The sequence below is a fragment of the Ictidomys tridecemlineatus genome, chromosome 4, assembly GCF_052094955.1.
Source record: "Ictidomys tridecemlineatus isolate mIctTri1 chromosome 4, mIctTri1.hap1, whole genome shotgun sequence".
NCBI lineage: Eukaryota > Metazoa > Chordata > Mammalia > Rodentia > Sciuridae > Ictidomys > Ictidomys tridecemlineatus.
The window spans coordinates 28,901,176-28,916,070 of NC_135480.1; the positions used below are offsets into that span (position 1 = coordinate 28,901,176).

General features: G+C 47.0%; 1 protein-coding gene across 2 annotated transcripts in view; it reads right to left on the bottom strand.

The window, feature by feature from the left end:
- Ldlrad3 (low density lipoprotein receptor class A domain containing 3) overlaps window positions 1-14,895 on the bottom strand; it is a 253,725-nt gene that overhangs the window by 201,827 nt on the left and 37,003 nt on the right. The window contains exon 1 of one of the 2 annotated variants that reach the window (XM_078046229.1): window positions 1,094-1,319. The exons of the other annotated variant lie outside the window; for it this stretch is intronic. The gene's annotated coding sequence lies outside the window, so the exon portion shown is untranslated. Of the gene's footprint in view, window positions 1-1,093; window positions 1,320-14,895 lie in introns of those variants that run through there. 2 annotated transcript variants of the gene reach the window in all.

The following is a 14,895-nucleotide window of genomic DNA, read 5'->3' on the forward strand; positions in this document are numbered from 1 at the left end:
TCCTGACATCACAGTGACTCACGAAAAGGAGAGTCTAGTTCCCAGTTCTCTGGAGAAATTCTGGGGTTCGCTCCAGTGTGCCCAGGGTGAATGACACTTGCTAGATGAGGAGTAATACTTCCCCACCAGGCACCACTGCCCACAAGAGCTCTCTGCTCTGAGGGATCAAGACCGGACGTGAAGCCCTGCATCTTCTTCAAGCTCTGCCTGAAATGCTTGCCTGCCCCAACACCTTTCATCAGATGGCAAAAACTTACCCCATTCAAGCTTCAGCTCAGGGTCAGAAGGGAATTTTTTTTAAAAGATTTTTAAATTTCTCTTTTTATAGGAGGCATTATCATTCGCACTCTTAATTTTGCTTTAAAAATCTATTTCTAGACTTTGGAAACAGTGGGTCCTTCTCTATGGCACCCAGTACTCTTTGAGAAACATACTGACTACCAATAAATGGCTTTCGATTGCTCATTCCAACGAAATATTTCCATGAAAGGGGAAGAAAATTCTCTCCATCATTAATATATTCAAAGGCAATTCTTGTGGTGCTAAATAATTGGTTTATTGATGTTACTGTTTCTTTTAATAAATCAAGCCTCTGCAAAGGCCAATTTAAATGCTCATAAGGATAAGTTCTCCACACAGGGGGAATGGCAGAAAACCATTCTCAACCTACCAAAGATAGACCACCGGAATAAAGCCAATTTTGGATCCCCCCCCACTCCAATGGCTCTCTAATAGATCATTGCATCTCACTCAATACATCAATATGACAGCAGAATCCAATTATGGAATTCTCTAGAACAAGCCAGACAATACGCTTCCTCTTCTAACAAACAAGAAACAACAAAGCAACAGAGCCAGCGGTTAAAAGCACAGATTTCAGGTTGTGCAGACGCAAGCACCAACTATGCAGCCACTGGTACTTGCTGAGGGCTTGGAGGAAATGCCTTCACCTTTTAGTTTCCTCCTCTGTAATATGGCAGAGCACTTGACCAGTTGAGTAAACTACATATCCCAGAAAGATGTTATCAAAGCTGCTTTCCAAAGAATGGGTAGATACAGAAAAGCTAAAAGAAAGACAGCTAAGAAGACTCACCTTTGATATTAACATCACCCACATCCAGATGTGCCTAATGGCCAACAGCAACTTCTGCCAGCACAGGACAGGAGGAAGCTGAGTTACTGGTCACTGGTGGGGCTTGGGTGGACCTGGTCACATCCATTTCTGTGTTATCACTTCTGTCAAGTTGGGAACATTGTTTGGCTGCCCTGGCTGGACACACACTGCTGTTTAGAATGTCTATTTAAGGATGATGCTTAAATACGGCATGGAAATGAAAAATCACTGTGTAGGAAAATGGTCAACTTGATAATAGTGAAGTAAATATCTATGACTGGATGAGTACAACTCCACCTCTTCTCGAAAAGCAGGAGCCAAGCACTGTAAGAGACCTAAAAGAGAAAGATACAAAGAGCTACGCTGTACCGTTGCTATTCCTGCCTCAGAAACACGCACGAGATAGAGACAGAAGGTGCACCATGCATGAGCCGAGCAGAACAAGCAAAGGTGAGAAACTGCTAAGCGCTCTGGAGTAACAGAGACATCTGAAAAACAGGGGCAGGTGACCGAGCCATGTGGCTCAAGGAACAACTGATGAAATACAAGAGTTCAGTTAAAAAAAAAAACTACCACTGTGGACAGGTATGAGCTGATTGAATTATGTCCCTCAATGTGCATGTGTATTTACACATCCATCCATCTGAAGGCTGAAGTGAGATAGTAAGATAGATAGATAGATAGATAGATGGATGGATGGATGGATGGATGGATGAAAGAGAAGTGTAAAAGGAAGAGAAAGGAAGATTTGTAATATTTTATCATCCTTTCTTCTGTTTTGTTTCAATTCTGTATAATGAGCAGGTACTCAGTGTACTATTTTGGTGGTGTTTTTAATTTGAGAAGATTACAACAAAATAATACCTGTACAGTGCTTGGCACTCTGCCAAACAGAGCAAACCTTCACTGAGAAGCGAGAAATGTGACACATACATTGAACACAGGATCCCAGGCCCCAAGAAGTGCACAATCTAGTGGGATCTGCACTAAGAGAGGTAAGAGCTTGTGTGTGTGTGTGTGTGTGTGTGTGTGTGTGTGTGTGTGTGTGTAAAACTAGGTCATCCTTCTGTATCTACCTGCAGGGTCCACACCTGTGGATTCAACCAACCACCGATCAAAATTATTGGGGAAAAAATTTCACCTGTACTGTACATATACAGACTTTTCTTGTCATTTTTCCCGAAACAACATAGTGTTTATACATGGCATTTACACTGTGTTAGATATCATAGAGTCATGTAGAGATGATTTAAAGTATACGGGATACCCACCTAGATTCTATTCAGATACCGTTAACACTTGACACAAGGGATCGTGAGCATCAGTGGATTTGGGTATCCAAGGCAGATCCTGGAACCAATTCTCAAAGATGATGGGTGATGACTGTATACATACATACATACATAACATGTCTGACCATAAGTTAAAGAAGGCTGTGGTCCACATGCCACAGAAGAAATTACTCAAATCTCAGAAGTCTCAAGTCAGAAGACTTTCAGAACGCCAACACACATACCTGGACATTTTATCTGGAAAGTTAAAGCAGCAAACTCGGACCTGTGTTATCAGCTCTGGAACCTGTTCAAAAAATGATGTATGGACTGAAAACCTGCAAACACCGGGGGGCCATAGGTGCCGGGAATTGTGACATCTGCGTAGCTCTGTGCCCACCAAGGTCCCCAAGATTCTCACATTTAGAAATTCCCTCAAGGTTCACGGGTGGAGGGGGTGGGGAGCACCTCTACAATCCCCAGAGAACCATAAAAGCCAGCAAACAATCTCACACCCATCAGTGGATCACTGGGTCCTTCCAGGGCAAAGATCAGGTTCTGCACAGGTTTGCACTTCTAGAGCACAACACAGGGCCTGGGTGGGGCAGAGCGGGTATCACACCAGAAGCAAGAGGGTTTAAGAAGAATTTTCAGCCAGGCCTGGTGGCACATGCCTGTAATCCCAGCGGCTCCGGAGGCTGAGGCAGGAGTTCAAAGCCAGCCTGCAACAACAAAGCACTCAGCAACTCAGTGAGACCCTGCCTCTAAAGATAAGTCAAAGCCAGGCTGGGAATGTGGTTCAGTGGTCCAGTACCCCCGAGATCAATCAACCAGTAACTGCCCCCCCCCAAAAAAGAACTTTCTAGTTACTCAAAGACAAAAAGGATAATGATAACCACATGTTTGGGAAGCCAGAGCTCCTTTTCAGAGTAGGCTTTTGGAAAGAGGCACCTGAACTGAGACCATGTTCCCCTCTTCCCATGAAGCCCAGTGTCTCCCTCTGGGTCCTGCAAATTCATGCCCAAAGATGAAGGCGGCAGAGAAGAGAAAAGGAAGGGGAAAACACTCAAGGAAGACTGGGAGAGAACAAAGGCAGTGACACCTGGGGGCCCTGTGCCTTCCAGGAACCCAAGAGTTACAAAACAACACTTCAAAAAGACTTTAGAGACTGGAAGAGGAGAACTCTGAAAACCCAGCTTGTCGCTGGTGGGGACGACTTTCCCCACCACCTGCAGAACCCCCGGCCTCCTACAGCCTTCTGATGGCCTGGAGGAGGAATGCGGAGGGAAAGAACAATCACTGCTCTGTGGACCCGAGGAGGAAGGGGAACTTCCCGGGGAAAGATTTCAACACTCCAACTCCCAAGGCAAACTCGGAGGTAGCTTGTTCTTCTCTGGCCCCAGGCCCCGAGAACTTCCCAAGTTTAACATTCCGGGAGCCAGGTGGCTTGGGATGGCAGTGGCCATCTGCCTGTTACCTCTTTCCCAGCACATGTCTCTCTCAAGGGAACCAAACTGCAGGCAAAAATTCCAGAAGCTTCACTACAGTACAAGGGAGAGCGGAGGGTGGGTGCTGAGGGCATTTCTAGTTAAGAATGTGTTTTCACCCTGAACTTGTGTGGCTGCAGAAACAAAGCAGAGCCCCATGACCGCTTGGGAGTAGAGCGCTCTGATGACCCACTGCACCTGGAAGGCAGTTTTAAGGAAGGCAGCAAAGAAGAGCAAGGAGGCTTGCCCCCACCATATGAGGGATTCTCAACCAGAGGTGAGATGGCAATGTCTGGGGACAATCTTGGTGGTCAAAACTGCAGGGAAGAGGGACTGCTATTGGCATCTAGAACCAGTGATGCTGAAGGAAATCCTACAATGCCCAGGCTGGCCCCACAGCAGGAACTCTGTAGTCCTAAATGTCAGCAGTTCCAAAGCTGAATAAACCCCACACTAGACAAACCCACCTCCCAGCTCCTGCCACCATCGAAACAAATCCAACAATCCTACCTCAAAAGAAAATTTGCTGTCCCTCTGACTGAGCAGCTACCTTACCCCGGGAGTCCACTTCTGGTAAGCAAATTCCACATCAAGCATCAAGCACCATCTTCAATATCTGGCTGATTTCCTAAACACGCTCATTTAAGGATACTCCCCAGTACCCAAGTGAGTAGATTCGTTTGAATCCAATGGAAGAAAGGAGCGTGCACACACACGCAGGAGCCACCATTTCTTAAAAAATAATCTCCCTGGGTGTCAGGTAAAGGCACTGACCAAAAATAAAACTAAATAAATAAATAAATTGAACTACAGTTAGAATGGCTCAGACAGCTCCAACATAGTTCACAGAGAGAGAGAGAGAGAGAAACTTGATGAAAACCAAAAATACATTTGTCCCTGGAGCTTTCCCATAGCTAAAAACAGTTCCGTTGCTCTAAGATGCTTCCATGGCATATAGTTATCTTTGATATTTATGTATAAAATGTAATAAACATATAACAAACGGAGAAATACCAATAGAGAGTTTGATGAATAAAAATGAAACCCCCTATGTAAGCACCACTGTGGTCCAGCAAGGGGACCTGGCGTGCAGTGTCTTTCCTCCAGGCTTTCCAACCAGGGACACAGAAGAGAGCCCTCAGTTATTCTGACCAAGTTCCAACATGACTCAAGGACTGAGATTTATTTTATGTACTTGCCATGCATGGTAACATGTCCTCTGGAGAAAGCTTAGGCCTCAGTTGAATGTGTTCAGAGCAGCAACCTCAAAATGACCAGATTTGGGAGGACGGTGAGGACCATGTTAATTCATAAAGACCTCTGGAAGACCAGGCCAGCAGCACCAATACTGGAATCTTGGGAATGGTGGGAAAAGCCCAGGTGGGGCCCAGAGAAGCCGGAGGAGTTGAAATCTAACTTAGCACTCACCTTCCCATGGTGCTCTGGGAGTTATTGATTGCTCCAGAACCATCAAACCTAGATAGTCCTGCTACGTGACCTCAGTGCAAAAACTCAACAAGACAGTGTGTTTATGGTGGCAAGCAGAGCCTCTCACACACAGGAGATGCACCAAAAATACTGGGTTCCCTTTTCTCCCTTGCCCACACAAACAGGCAAAGTGATAAAGGTCAGGACTTTCCAGTGAAATCATTTCACTATAAATATTCCTGATGCCTCAAAGTCTCTTAAGATGTTTTGGGAAGGTGACAATACAAGCCCACTGTCAACTTATCCTGTTCCAGACCCAGAATTTTACCACCCCACCCTCTCCTACTCACATCCCTGTCCCTCCCCCAACCCATGGCACAGCAAATGGCCCAGTGGGCTATCAGGAAAAAACACCTCACACCCCACTAGGAAGGCCCCGTCACACCTCTTTGAAGATGAAAAGCAGCAAGGTGTGTTTATTTGTACTCTGGGTGCACGGTCTACCCGGGTTGGGCTGTGCTGGGCCTTGTAACTACTTAGCTAGTTAAAAAATAAATCAAAATGACCCCTCATGCCATGAAGCAGCTCCTTCCAGGAGAAAAGGTCAAACTCTCCCAGGAGCACACACGGGGGGAAAGGGAGCCTTTTCACTGACAGAAGGGGAATGTCAGGGAGACTCGGCAAAGGTCACCCAGGAGGAGGCCGCCCATCCATCTGGCATGGCCACCACGAGAAAGGGCTCGAGGCACACACTTAAACCCACCAAGTCCACACACATGCAGGAAAACTGGACATCAGACACTGTGACTGGGGCTGAGCTCTCTAGCAGGATACATTAAAATATAATAACCGAAATCAATGTTTCATTTCCCTAACACAAACAATTAAAACAAAGGAAGAAACAAACACACACACACACACACACACATACACACACACACACAGACGATGAAAGCGTCTGAGAAGGTTCCTGAACAACAAAGGGTTCTAAATTGCTCCTGGAATGCATGTGGCCTTCCAGCCTCACAAAGACCCAGGGCTCAGACGGAGGGGCTCAACTTTGACCTCAACTTTCTTTTTACAGACTCTCAAAAGGAGGCAAAAATCCAAAGCCTGGCTTTTACAATCTCTCTTGTTTTATCAAATTCTCAGAAGAGCACTGAAGTATAGGGTATGTATGGGATAGGTTAGGGTGTCTGGTCTGGCTATGAACCCCAACATTGGGAAAAATAACCAGCCCTGCTTCTGGCAACATGTGGGTCAAAACGGAACTCATGTTTAAAAGATGATGCTTAATGTAAAATGAAAAAATGCACACTCCAACCCACCTAGACGTTTCCTGTAAAACAGCAACCACACAGGTAATGCAGAGCCCACAGATAATGGACCACCTCCACCAGGGGACAGTTGGGCTGTTCCTTCCCTCCCCCTAGTACCCTCCCACTACAACTATTTTATTTATTTTAGCTCTGTGCTATATGTACACACATACTACATAATCATTGCTGCCAGGGAGGGACACAATTACCTTCCCAATGTTTTCTAGAGACATAGATTCAACTCAAGCAACCCAGTACCAACTGGAGAGGCAACAAATAACAGTGTCCACTGACCCACAAGCTATACACACAGGAGAGTCCAGACTGTCCTTTGGTATTATCAAGGGATACGCCACAGCGGTGAGAATCAAGTATATGAATCCAGGCCTGTCTTCATATCTGAGATGCCCTGGAAATGGGTCTGATCTAATGGCCTCCAAATAATTCACACCTGCTGGCAGATGCCCAACACCCCTCAGAACTCTTTCCTCAGAGTGGCCAATAGCTCAGGGAAAGCAGGGCATCTTGACCCAAATCTGGTTTTAACCCACAGCAGCCACAGCAGGTCCAGCCCCTCACTGGAAGTGGAATAAACCCGCAGATGTCTAAATGGAGTCTCAGAGGAGTGGGGATGATGTCATAGGTGTGGGGCGGGGGTTCGAGGGCTGCCCAGCAGATTCTGATGATGGTCAGAGCCCAGGACTGCTAGGAAAGGCGCAGACTTCCCTTCAAAGCACTTACGTCTCCAAGGGACAGCTCAGAATAGAGTGTCTTCCCCCAACCAGCACATCACCAGACACATCTCAACAGACAAGTTGCTAGAAGCATTTGGTAAAAAAAAAAATCACACAAATTAGAGATGAGGATGGTACAAATGCTGGAGGAGCAGCTTTCTGCTTAAGAAAACTCCTGGGCCCTGTCACCCACTTTCTGGGCATCAGCTGCCCAGAAATAAACATGGGGGGGGGCCAAAAGCGGGCGGGGCCCCGAGGAGGGGCCGCTGACAGCTGAGGCAGGCGGGCAGGGGCTGAGGAGGAAGGGCTCCAAGCTGGAATTCGGAGCGTGCCCACATCAGCAGAAAAGTTCCTGGGAACAGCACGCTATCTGGGAGGAAAGGAGGCTCGCTGCTCTCCCGGCCCTCAGGATACACAGGCCAGAGCCCTGGGGACAAACGACTTAAATCAAGGTCGGGTTCCCAGGGTGAGTGGAGAGAACTAATAATTCCCAGGTCCGGCCCTGCTTCATCTCACTCTGCCCAAACCAAACCCGGTCCCAGGGAGGAGAGGGAGGCAGCGGCGATGGCCCGCGCGCGGTGCAAGTGGGGAGACTGAGGCACCGGTCCACGCCGGAGACTCCCGGAGAGGCCCTGGGGAGGGCAGTGCGGCACCGAGTGCCCGGGCGTCTGGGAAGACGCGATCAGGGCAGAGCTCTCCCTTCCCCTCCCCTCCTCCGCTCCCCAACACACACAACACACTCCCAGACACACTCGAGCTACGCCCAATCCGGGCAGCCGCCGGGCTCCCCGCACGGGGCTGCACACAAAGCCCCGCCCGCGTACAGCGACACACGCCACCCGGCGCGCTCGCCCACACAATAGCACCGCGCGCACCCCCTCGGCGGGGTCCCGGCCAGCTCGGCGCCGGGGTCCGCCCTCCGCGCACACCCACGCCCGCAGCCACGGCCCGCGCGCGGGGAGGCGACGCGATCGCGCCCGGCCACCGGCCCGCGCCCCGCGGCAACTTCGCCGCGCGCCCCCCACTCACCCGCGGCGCTGCTCAGCAGCAGGCACAGCGGCCCCAGCAGCCACATGGCGTGGCCGCCGCTCCCGCTGCCCGGCGCCGTCGCTGCCCCCGCGGCCTCGGCGCTGACCCCGCCCCTCGCGCCGGCCCCGCCCTCTGCCGGCCCGCCCCCCGCCCCTGCGGCCAGGCTCCCAGAAGTTTTGCCAGCGCCGGGCTGCGCGTCGCGTCCCGCCCGGTGTCCCCTCTCCAAGGGGCCGCGGAAGGGGCCCCGTAGGGTCCGACCTTTCCTGCTCGCTGCCTCCGCCGTCTCATCGCGGGGACCTCCTCACTGGCCTGGCTCTGCGCTCTGCTCGGGTTTCTCCCCCTTGCCTCCTCTTTTTTCCCCTACATCTTCCGAGGATGCGGCGCTCGCCATCTCCCCAGACCCTCAACTTGAGTTCTTTACTCAACTACAAAAGAAGTGCACTCCCGGGAGGAAAAGGAAAAGTTGGAACAAAGAGCCAGTGCTTCTGAGAAAATAGGTAGTTTATTTTTAGTAGTGTGGAATACAACCAGTGCTTTTCAAACTTTGAGATGTATCAGACACACACTCGGGGACTTAGTCGAAACGCTGACTCTGATTCAGCAGGTCTGGTGTAGGGTCTGAGATTTTGCATTTCTAATAAGCTCCCGAGTGATAAGCTCCCAAGTGATTCCGAGGCATATGGTGCTGGAGCCACAGGTGGAGTGAGAAGCTAAGACCCTGTGTACACAATGTGGCCACGTGGGTTATTTCACCAGCCTGGTGTCCATCTTGACCAGGGGAATGTTTGGGCCCGAATTTGCAGAAAAGGAAGGTAAATATAAAGGCAAACAACACAGATGCAAAAAGATCAGCTGCTCCAAGCAATTGGAGCTTTCAAATTGCCCTGGTGAAAAGTCCCAAAGGATTTAGATGACAAGAATAAACAGGACAACACTTTTGTGCTCCAGTCTCCTCCCACCCTAAAAAAAAAAAAGAAAGAAAGAAAGAAAGGAAAAAGAAAAGAAGGAAAAGAACAAAGGGAAAAAAAACTAGTGCAAATATTGTAATTGCCAAGAACTAAAAAACAACCCAAATGTCCATTAATCCAAAAGCAAGTGGACTCATAAATTGCAATATATCATTTAATGCAGCAATGTGGTTGAATTGCAAAAGATGCTAAGAAGAATTCAGCCACAAAGAGTTGCATCTTATATTTTATGTATAAGACATATGTAGGGGCTAAAAGAAACACAAAATTTGGAGGGCCAAAATCAGAACAGTAGTTACCAGTGAGGTGGGGGGAGGGGCGAGTACAAAGGGACAGTGGGACTCTTCTGTGTCTACATATTTGTGAAAACTTATATAACTGCATCCCTAAACTCCACCCCTAAAAAGGGTGAAATTTACTGTGTATAAATTGTCCCTGTCTGGAGGAGTCAAGAAGGTGTGGGTGCTGAGGCTTACTGATCACTTATGTGGAACTTATAAAAGATTCCTGCATCCATTGCACTAGAGACAGCTTCAAGGATGCTGAGATTCGATGACTTTATTTTTTAATTGCCTGTTGTAGTGTGGAAATGTGAAGGCTAATGTAGATCAGGCCAAAATTTAAAAATATCAATGATGCCTCAAGGTTACAAGAAAATGTGATGTGATGTAGGAAAATTCAGCAAGTTTTATTTCACAAAGTAGTTTGTCAAGTATGAAAGACATAAATAAATTTTCCAAAAGTTTAACATTTGGAAGTTTTATCCTGGGACTGGTGAACACTAAGGAGACCATTCTGTGGGTTTCCGGGAATTTTATGCAAAATTTTGAGCATATGTGGGCATTTGCATCTTGCCAGAAAGGATATTGAGAGGAGGCCCCCTCAACTTTGATAACAGTACCCAAGGATGCAAGTAATTTCTCCTATTGCTGCTCATTTGCCTGCTAACATTAGGAATATGGAAAGTCAGTGGAGTTGATCCAGAGCTGTTCTTGCTTCCTTAGGTTCCTCTGAGCACAAGAACTCTGGGAACAATTTAGTGTGCCTGTCTCCACAGGCCTCCACCATGTCTCCTTTGTCTTCCTCCCTCTCTGCCTTTCTCTCTCTCCTCTCTCACACATGTACATGGGTGCATGGACACACACACACACACACACACACACACACACACACTACACCACACTTCTTTTAAATATACTAGTGTCTTTGAAATAATTTAGACACAGATAAATCCCTCTTTAAGTTCAATTGCTGTTTTTATACTAAATCATTCCAAACCTCCTCACCATATATTTACCTGGCAGGAAGTATAACTATTATTATTGGGGGGGGGTCAGTAAGGGGGTGCCAGGGATTGAACTCAGGGGCACTCGACCACTGAGCCACATCCCCAGCCCTATTTTGTATTTTATTTAGAGACAGGGTTTCAGTGAGTTACTTAGTGCCTCGATTTTGCTGAGGCTGGCTTTGAATTCGTGATCCTCCATTGTGTAGTGTGTAAATCAGGGCAAACATATCTATCTCCTAAACAACGATCATTTCTTTATGGTGAAAACATTCAAAATTCTTTCTTCTGGCTCTTTAAAAACACATATACAGTAAACTATTATTTGAAACCATCTTTTTTACAGGGTAAGTATCCCTAACCTGAAAGTTAAAATCTGAAATGCTCCAAAAGCCAAACAATTTTTTTGGTGCGTGTGGTGCTGGGGATTGAACCCAGGGCCTTGTACATGTAAGGCAAGCACTCTACCAAGTAAGCTATACCCCCAGCCCCACACCAAAACTCTTTGAGTGTTGACATGATACCACCAGTGGAAAATTCCACAAATTATTTAAAAATATTGTATAAAACCACCTGTGGGCTCTGTGTATAAAGTATATATGAAGCAAGTGAATTTTGTGGGGTTTTTTTAATATTTATTTTTTAGTTCTCGGCAGACACAACATCTTTCTTTGTATGTGGTGCTGAGGATCGAACCCGGGCCGCACGCATACCAGGCGAGCGCGCTACCGCTTGAGCCACATCCCCAGCCCATGAATTTTGTGTTTAAACTTGGGTCATATCCCCCTACGTATCTCATTATGTACGTGCAAATATTCCAAAATCTAAAAAATTCTGAATCTCAGACACCTGTGGTACCAAGCATTTCAAATGTGCCATATCAACCTGTGCCTTACCACTCTCCTCTCTCCTCTTCCCTGGCTCTTTACAAGTCCATCAGAAGCACAACACACTCAGTATCCAGGGAGTGTCATAGGTTCCAGTGCTAATTGTGTTCAGGTTCTTTGAGCTAATAGTCACCTTTTTTTAAGGTTGGTTTAATTAAAAAAAAAAAAAAAGCAGAATACTTCATGTCTCTTATTTACCAAAAGGCAGACACAGGGACCTTGACTGTGAGCTGCTAATGGCTCTCTGTCACCAAAGAAGGGAAAGAAGAATTTTCTCTCTCTCTCTGTGGTCTTCGATATAATGCTCTGTGGCTCCCTACATTTTCTCATTTATTCCTCAGAACAGCCCCAGTCACACTAGCCTTTCTGTAAAATGAGGATAATAAGAACACTGGCCCTTAGGGGTGCTGTCAGAATAAAAAGAGATAGGGTATGTAACCTCTTTGGCACAGTGCCTTATGCACAGGAATTGCTCAAGAGAAATTAGCTGTTATTGTGGTACGACTCACCCTGCCAGAAACCCACTGTGATAGGCAGCCTCCAGGATGGCTCTCAAAGACCTTCCTGTGCTGAATGCAACTGTCCTATACGACCAGTGGATCCTGTGGAAAGAACAGTGGGTAACTTCTATGGCTGGGTCACAAAGGACATGGTGGTTTCTTCCTTGCTGTCTTTGATCACTTGATCTGAAAGAAACCAGCCACCATGCTATGGGGATGCTCAAGCAGCCCCGTGCACAGGTCTCGTGAGAAGGAACTGATGTTCATGGCAGCTCACCGGCCATCAGAGCGAACCATCTGGGCAGTAGATCCTCCAGGCCAGCCCAGCCTTCAGAAGACAACCCTCAGCCAACATGTACCTGTGATGGAACCCCCTGACCCACAGGAACTGACAGATAATAAATGTTTAGTGTTGTTTTAGGTCACTAATTTTGGGGATAATTCTCCATTCGGCAGAAGCTAACTAGTAAATCTCCCTTCAAGGTCATCCATAGGGTCGACTTAAAGATTCATAGAACCTTTTCAATTAGTAAACAAATGGGAAACGCTGAGACTTTCCCCCAATGCATAGTAAGCCCTCCGTAGATGCTAGTTTTGTTACTGTCATTTCCTCTGTTCCTAAGCACCTAAAACCCAGACCTTTCAAACGTTCAAACAAAAGCATTTTAAACCTGAAGAAGAAAAGAGTAGAAACATATCGGCACTATCAAAAGAGCAAAAGGCGTGGGGACACTAAAAGGATCCATTAAAAAAAAAATTGACAAAAAGGTTATTAAAAACGAGTACCAGTACTTCATTTGCTTCATGAAGAGCAGGCAGAGAGACAGCAAAATGAGGACTCCCTCCCTCCTCTTCCTATCCCCCACATCTCACCAGGAAACCACAGAGTCAAGGGATGAAGAGAATGTGAGCTCTGAGGTGGCTCAAACACCTGGACTCCTGAGTTGGGCCACTTACTAGCTGCCTGAGGCCGAGAAAGGCACTTTATCTCAGCATCTCACTGTCCTGTGAGAGGGCCATAATGACTGTACCCACATCCTAGATGTTTTAGCCAGCTTTTTCCGCTGCTGTGACTTAAAGACCCGACCGGCACAACTGTACAGGAGGAAAAATTTATTTAAGGACTCACAGTTTCAGAGGTCTCGATCCATAGACAGCAGACTCCATTTCTCAGGCCTCAAGGCGTGGGAAGTAGCTCACAAGGCGATCAGGAAGCAGAGAGAGACTCTACTCTCGGGAACGAAATATATTCCACATAGCCAGGACTCCAATGAACCACTTCCTCCAGCCACACTCCACCTGCCTCCAGTTACCACTCAGTTAATCCCACCAGGGATTCATTCACTGATTAGATTAAGGCTATCGCTCACAATCATTTCTCCTCCAAACCTGCTTGCATTGTCTCACACATGAGCTTTTGGGGGACACCACATCTAAACAGAACTCTAGGTGAAGCAAAAAGACTCTCATTTTTTTTATGTATTTGATGAACACTTATTCAGAAGGACTCTGTGGCGAACACTGTTGTAGGCTCTGGATTGGCTTGAACAAAACCAATTCCCTGTCCTCATGAGGCTCAGAGTCTAATTAGGAAGGTGGACAAATATCAAATAAACCAATAATGATGTTGTATAATGTCATAATGGCATATGACTTGATGGGGACCATGTCTGCCACTGAGCAGAGTTCCCATATTTGTATAACAGACTCAGGACCTAGCTGTGAGACTGATAACAGGAAGCATGCAAGTCAACACAGCAGAAGAAGCCAACAGCCTCCAAGATGGCCCCCTATGGCCCCAGTCTCCAATTACCTCCCCATTGAGCAATGCTCTCCTCTTGGGTGTTACTCAACTCAGGGACTCAGTTCTAGCAACTAGAGTATGGCAAAGGTGACGCGATATCACTTCCAAGGTTAGCTTACCAGAAGACATGGGCTTCTACCCTTGCCCGCATGAACGCTCATACACAAGACACACACACACACACACACACACACACCGTTGGCAGCTCCCACATTGTGAATTGCCCTATGGAAACGGTCATGTGGCAAGGAACTGTAAAGGCCTCAATCCCACAGCCCACAAAGAACTGAACCTGCCCACAACCATTATGTGAGCTTGGTACAGCTCTTCCCCAGCCAGGCCTACCACTGAGACCACAGTCCTGGAGGCGGTGTGACTAAACCTCCAGAGAGACCTTAGGCAAATGCTTCAGCTTAGCTGTGTCCATTTTCCTGACCCCAGAAAAAAATGTAAGATTGTATATGTCCATTATTTAAAGCCACTAAGTCTTTAATAATTTGTTACATAGCAACAGGTATACATAGGTATACAACAGGTAATCCAAAGGCTTACAGCAAACAGTGAATCTGTGGACACCTAACCTCTCTGAATCCTTTACCGGTCAGCCTGAGGAAGGCAGCGTGGGAAATGGGGATGAATCAAGCACCTGCTTCGGGCATTGTGCATTTATGAACACGTTTAATCTCCGCATCAATCTCTGAGCTAGATGCTACTGTCTCTTGTACATTGATGGGGAAACTGATGCTCAGAGTATGTAAGTGACTGACTTAAAGAACCCAGTGAATAACTGAGATTTGAAGCCAAATCCTTTTAATTCCAAAAGAGTCCCACAGTACCATATCACATATGTCACCCACTACAGCCTATCAATCCCCATTTCACAGAACACAGAAGGTACCTGCAGCTTGAAAGATAATACATTCACTAGGCTACAACACTAATGGTGCTCAGGAGGACAAACAGAACTTGGTTTACTGTGCAATACAATTCAACTCTCGGGAAAGTTTTCTGGATGCACTTAGTTGCTACAATCTCCACCCCCACAAAAATGCTGAGCATCAGAGTTCTC